Raw genomic sequence first — 6000 nt, forward strand, 5'->3', positions numbered from 1 at the left:
CGGTGTATGGTCCTCCTCTAGCCTGGAGGCTTGTACATTGTCTGGCGCTGGTAGCTCCGGTGTATGGCCACCCTCTAGCCTGGAGGCTTGTACGTTGTGTGGCGCTGGTATCTCCGGTGTATGGTCACCCTCTAGCCTGGAGGCTTGTACGTTGTGTGGCGCTGGTATCTCCGGTGTATGGTCACCCTCTAGCCTGGAGGCTTGTACGTTGTGTGGCGCTGGTATCTCCGGTGTATGGCCACCCTCTAGCCTGGAGGCTTGTACGTTGTGTGGCGCTGGTATCTCCGGTCTATGGCCACCCTCTAGCCTGGAGGCTTGTACGTTGTGTGGCGCTGGTATCTCCGGTGTATGGCCACCCTCTAGCCTGGAGGCTTTTACGTTGTGTGGCGCTGGTATCTCCGGTCTATGGCTGCCCTCTAGCCTGGAGGCTTGTACGTTGTGTGGCGCTGGTATCTCCGGTGTATGGTCACCCTCTAGCCTGGAGGCTTGTACGTTGTGTGGCGCTGGTATCTCCGGTGTATGGTCACCCTCTAGCCTGGAGGCTTGTACGTTGTGTGGCGCTGGTATCTCCGGTCTATGGCCACCCTCTAGCCTGGAGGCTTCTACGTTGTGTGGAGCTGGTATCTCCGGTGTATGGCCGCCCTCTAGCCTGGAGGCTTTTACGTTGTGTGGCACTGGTATCTCCGGTGTATGGCTGCCCTCTAGCCTGGAGGCTTCTACGTTGTCTGGCGCTGGTATCTCCGGTGTATGGCTGCCCTCTAGCCTGGAGGCTTCTACGTTGTGTGGCGCTGGTATCTCCGGTCTATGGCTGCCCTCTAGCCTGGAGACTTGTACGTTGTCTGGCGTTGGTATCTCCGGTGTATGGCTGCCCTCTAGCGTGGAGGCTTCTACGTTGTCTGGCGCTGGTATCTCCGGTCTATGGCTGCCCTCTAGCCTGGAGGCTTCTACGTTGTGTGGCGCTGGTATCTCCGGTGTATGGCCGCCCTCTAGCCTGGAGGCTTGTATGTTGTGTGGCGCTGGTATCTCCGGTGTATGGCTGCCCTCTAGCCTGGAGGCTTGTATGCTGTGTGGCGCTGGTATCTCCGGTGTATGGCTGCCCTCTAGCCTGGAGGCTTGTACGTTGTCTGGCGTTGGTATCTCCGGTGTATGGCCACCCTCTAGCGTGGAGGCTTCTACGTTGTGTGGCGCTGGTATCTTCGGTGTATGGCTGCCCTCTAGCCTGGAGGCTTGTACGTTGTGTGGCGCTGGTATCTCTGGTCTATGGCTGCCCTCTAGCCTGGAGGCTTGTACGTTGTGTGGCGCTGGTATCTCCGGTGTATGGCTGCCCTCTAGCCTGGAGGCTTGTACGTTGTGTGGCGCTGGTATCTCCGGTGTATGGTCACCCTCTAGCCTGGAGGCTTGTACGTTGTGTGGCGCTGGTATCTCCGGTGTATGGTCACCCTCTAGCCTGGAGGCTTGTACGTGGTGTGGCGCTGGTATCTCCGGTGTATGGCTGCCCTCTAGCCTGGAGGCTTGTATGTTGTCTGGCGCTGGTATCTCCGGTCTATGGCTGCCCTCTAGCCTGGAGGCTTGTACGTTGTGTGGCGCTGGTATCTCCGGTGTATGGTCACCCTCTAGCCTGGAGGCTTGTATGCTGTGTGGCGCTGGTATCTCCGGTGTATGGCTGCCCTCTAGCCTGGAGGCTTGTATGCTGTGTGGCGCTGGTATCTCCGGTGTATGGCTGCCCTCTAGCCTGGAGGCTTGTACGTTGTCTGGCGTTGGTATCTCCGGTGTATGGCCACCCTCTAGCGTGGAGGCTTCTACGTTGTGTGGCGCTGGTATCTTCGGTGTATGGCTGCCCTCTAGCCTGGAGGCTTGTATGCTGTGTGGAGCTGGTATCTCCGGTGTATGGCTGCCCTCTAGCGTGGAGGCTTGTACGTTGTGTGGCGCTGGTATCTCCGGTGTATGGTCATCCTCTAGCCTGGAGGCTTGTACGTTGTCTGGCGTTGGTATCTCCGGTGTATGGCTGCCCTCTAGCCTGGAGGCTTGTACGTTGTCTGGCGCTGGTATCTCCGGTCTATGGCTGCCCTCTAGCCTGGAGACTTGTACGTTGTCTTTCGCTGGTATCTCCGGTCTATGGCTGCCCTCTAGCCTGGAGGCTTGTACGTTGTGTGGCGCTGGTATCTCCGGTGTATGGCTGCCCTCTAGCGTGGAGACTTGTACGTTGTCTGGCGCTGGTATCTTCGGTGTATGGCTGCCCTCTAGCCTGGAGGCTTGTACGTTGTCTGGCGCTGGTATCTTCGGTGTATGGCTGCCCTCTAGCCTGGAGGCTTGTACGTTGTCTGGCGCTGGTATCTTCGGTGTATGGTCACCCTCTAGCCTGGAGACTTGTACGTTGTGTGGCGCTGGTATCTCCGGTGTATGGCTGCCCTATAGCCTGGAGGCTTCTACGTTGTCTGGCGCTGGTATCTCCGGTGTATGGCTGCCCTCTAGCCTGGAGACTTCTACGTTGTGTGGCGCTGGTATCTCCGGTCTATGGCTGCCCTCTAGCCTGGAGACTTGTACGTTGTCTGGCGTTGGTATCTCCGGTGTATGGTCACCCTCTAGCCTGGAGGCTTGTATGTTGTCTGGCACTGGTATCTCCGGTGTATGGCTGCCCTCTAGCCTCGAGGCTTGTACGTTGTGTGGCGCTGGTATCTCTGGTCTATGGCTGCCCTCTAGCCTGGAGGCTTGTACGTTGTGTGGCGCTGGTATCTCCGGTGTATGGCTGCCCTCTAGCCTGGAGGCTTGTACGTTGTGTGGCGCTGGTATCTCCGGTCTATGGCTGCCCTCTAGCCTGGAGGCTTGTACGTTGTGTGGCGCTGGTATCTCCGGTGTATGGCTGCCCTCTAGCCTGGAGTCTTGTACGTTGTGTGGCGCTGGTATCTCCGGTGTATGATCACTCTCTAGCCTGGAGGCTTGTACGTTGTGTGGCGCTGGTATCTCCGGTGTATGGCTGCCCTCTAGCCTGGAGGCTTGTACGTTGTCTGGCGCTGGTATCTCCGGTGTATGGCTGCCCTCTAGCCTGGAGGCTTGTACGTTGTCTGGCGCTGGTATCTCCGGTGTATGATCACGCTCTAGCCTGGAGGCTTGTACGTTGTGTGGCGCTGGTATCTCCGGTGTATGGCTGCCCTCTAGCCTGGAGGCTTGTACGTTGTGTGGCGCTGGTATCTCCGGTGTATGATCACTCTTTAGCCTGGAGGCTTGTACGTTGTGTGGCGCTGGTATCTCCGGTGTATGGTCACCCTCTAGCCTGGAAGCTTGTACGTTGTGTGGCGCTGGTATCTCCGGTGTATGGCTGCCCTATAGCCTGGAGGCTTCTACGTTGTCTGGCGCTGGTATCTCCGGTGTATGGCTGCCCTCTAGCCTGGAGACTTCTACGTTGTGTGGCGCTGGTATCTCCGGTCTATGGCTGCCCTCTAGCCTGGAGACTTGTACGTTGTCTGGCGTTGGTATCTCCGGTGTATGGTCACCCTCTAGCCTGGAGGCTTGTATGTTGTCTGGCACTGGTATCTCCGGTGTATGGCTGCCCTCTAGCCTGGAGGCTTCTACGTTGTGTGGCGCTGGTATCTCCGGTGTATGGCTGCCCTCTAGCCTGGAGACTTGTACGTTGTCTGGCGCTGGTATCTTCGGTGTATGGCTGCCCTCTAGCCTGGAGGCTTGTATGTTGTGTGGAGCTGGTATCTCTGGTATATGGTCACCCTCTAGCCTGGAGGCTTCTACGTTGTGTGGCGCTGGTATCTCCGGTGTATGGCTGCCCTCTAGCCTGGAGACTTGTACGTTGTGTGGCGCTGGTATCTCCGGTGTATGGCTGCCCTCTAGCCTGGAGACTTGTACGTTGTCTGGCGCTGGTATCTCCAGTGTATAGCTGCCCTCTAGCCTGGAGGCTTCTACGTTGTGTGACGCTGGTATCTCCGGTGTATGGTCACCCTCTAGCCTGGAGGCTTGTATGTTGTCTGGCACTGGTATCTCCGGTCTATGGCTGCCCTCTAGCCTGGAGGCTTCTACGTTGTGCGGCGCTGGTATCTCCGGTGTATGGCTGCCCTCTAGCCTGGAGGCTTGTATGCTGTGTGGAGCTGGTATCTCCGGTGTATGGTCACCCTCTAGCCTGGAGGCTTCTACGTTGTGTGGCGCTGGTATCTCCGGTGTATGGCTGCCCTCTAGCCTGGAGGCTTGTACGTTGTCTGGCGCTGGTATCTTCGGTGTATGGCTGCCCTCTAGCGTGGAGACTTGTACGTTGTCTGGCGCTGGTATCTTCGGTGTATGGCTGCCCTCTAGCCTGGAGGCTTGTACGTTGTCTGGCGCTGGTATCTTCGGTGTATGGCTGCCCTCTAGCCTGGAGGCTTGTACGTTGTCTGGCGCTGGTATCTTCGGTGTATGGTCACCCTCTAGCCTGGAGACTTCTACGTTGTGTGGCGCTGGTATCTCCGGTGTATGGCTACCCTCTAGCCTGGAGGCTTGTACGTTGTGTGGCGCTGATATCTCCGGTGTATGGTCACCCTCTAGCCTGGAGGCTTGTACGTTGTGTGGCGCTGGTATCTCGGGTCTATGGCCGCCCTCTAGCCTGGAGGCTTGTACGTTGTGTGGCGCTGGTATCTACGGTGTATGGTCACCCTCTAGCCTGGAGACTTGTACGTTGTGTGGCGCTGGTATCTCCGGTGTATGGCTGCCCTCTAGCCTGGAGGCTTGTACGTTGTGTGGCGCTGGTATCTACGGTGTATGGTCACCCTCTAGCCTGGAGGCTTGTACGTTGTCTGGCGCTGGTATCTACGGTGTATGGCCGCCCTCTAGCCTGGAGGCTTGTACGTTGTGTGGCGCTGGTATCTACGGTGTATGGTCACCCTCTAGCCTGGAGACTTGTACGTTGTCTGGCTCTGATATCTCCGGTCTATGGCTGCCCTCTAGCCTGGAGGCTTGTACGTTGTGTGGCACTGGTATCTCCAGTGTATGGTCACCCTCTAGCCTGGAGGCTTGTATGTTGTGTGGCGCTGGTATCTCCGGTGTATGGCTGCCCTCTAGCCTGGAGGCTTGTACGTTGTGTGGCGCTGGTATCTCCGGTCTATGGCTGCCCTCTAGCCTGGAGGCTTGTACGTTGTGTGGCGCTGGTATCTTCGGTGTATGGCTGCCCTCTAGCCTGGAGGCTTGTACGTTGTGTGGCGCTGTTATCTTCGGTGTATGGCTGCCCTCTAGCCTGGAGGCTTGTATGCTGTGTGGAGCTGGTATCTCCGGTCTATGGTCACCCTCTAGCCTGGAGGCTTGTATGCTGTGTGGAGCTGGTATCTCCGGTGTATGGCTGCCCTCTAGCCTGGAGACTTGTTTGTTGTGTGGCGCTGGTATCTCCGGTCTATGGCCGCCCTCTAGCCTGGAGACTTGTACGTTGTGTGGCGCTGGTATCTCGGTGTATGGCTGCCCTCTAGCCTGGAGGCTTCTACGTTGTGTGGCGCTGGTATCTCCGGTGTATGGCTGCCCTCTAGCCTGGAGGCTTGTATGCTGTGTGGAGCTGGTATCTCCGGTGTATGGCTGCCGTCTAGCCTGGAGACTTCTACGTTGTGTGGCGCTGGTATCTTCGGTGTATGGCTGCCCTCTAGCCTGGAGGCTTGTACGTTGTGTGGCGCTGGTATCTCCGGTCTATGGCCGCCCTCTAGCCTGGAGGCTTGTACGTTGTGTGGCGCTGGTATCTTCGGTGTATGGCTGCCCTCTAGCCTGGAGGCTTGTACGTTGTGTGGCGCTGTTATCTTCGGTGTATGGCTGCCCTCTAGCCTGGAGGCTTGTACGTTGTGTGGCGCTGTTATCTTCGGTGTATGGCTGCCCGCCCTCTAGCCTGGAGGCTTGTATGCTGTGTGGAGCTGGTATCTCCGGTGTATGGTCGCCCTCTAGCCTGGAGGCTTCTACGTTGTGTGGCGCTGGTATCTCCGGTGTATGGCTGCCCTCTAGCCTGGAGGCTTGTATGCTGTGTGGAGCTGGTATCTCCGGTGTATGGTC

The 6000-nt window shown here is 57.8% G+C and overlaps 1 protein-coding gene across 1 annotated transcript in view; it reads left to right on the plus strand.

Annotated features, from left to right (window-relative positions):
• Positions 1-6000, plus strand: part of USH1C (USH1 protein network component harmonin) — a 170729-nt gene that overhangs the window by 24511 nt on the left and 140218 nt on the right.

The sequence above is a fragment of the Anomaloglossus baeobatrachus genome, chromosome 10 (assembly GCF_048569485.1).
Source record: "Anomaloglossus baeobatrachus isolate aAnoBae1 chromosome 10, aAnoBae1.hap1, whole genome shotgun sequence".
Lineage (NCBI taxonomy): Eukaryota > Metazoa > Chordata > Amphibia > Anura > Aromobatidae > Anomaloglossus > Anomaloglossus baeobatrachus.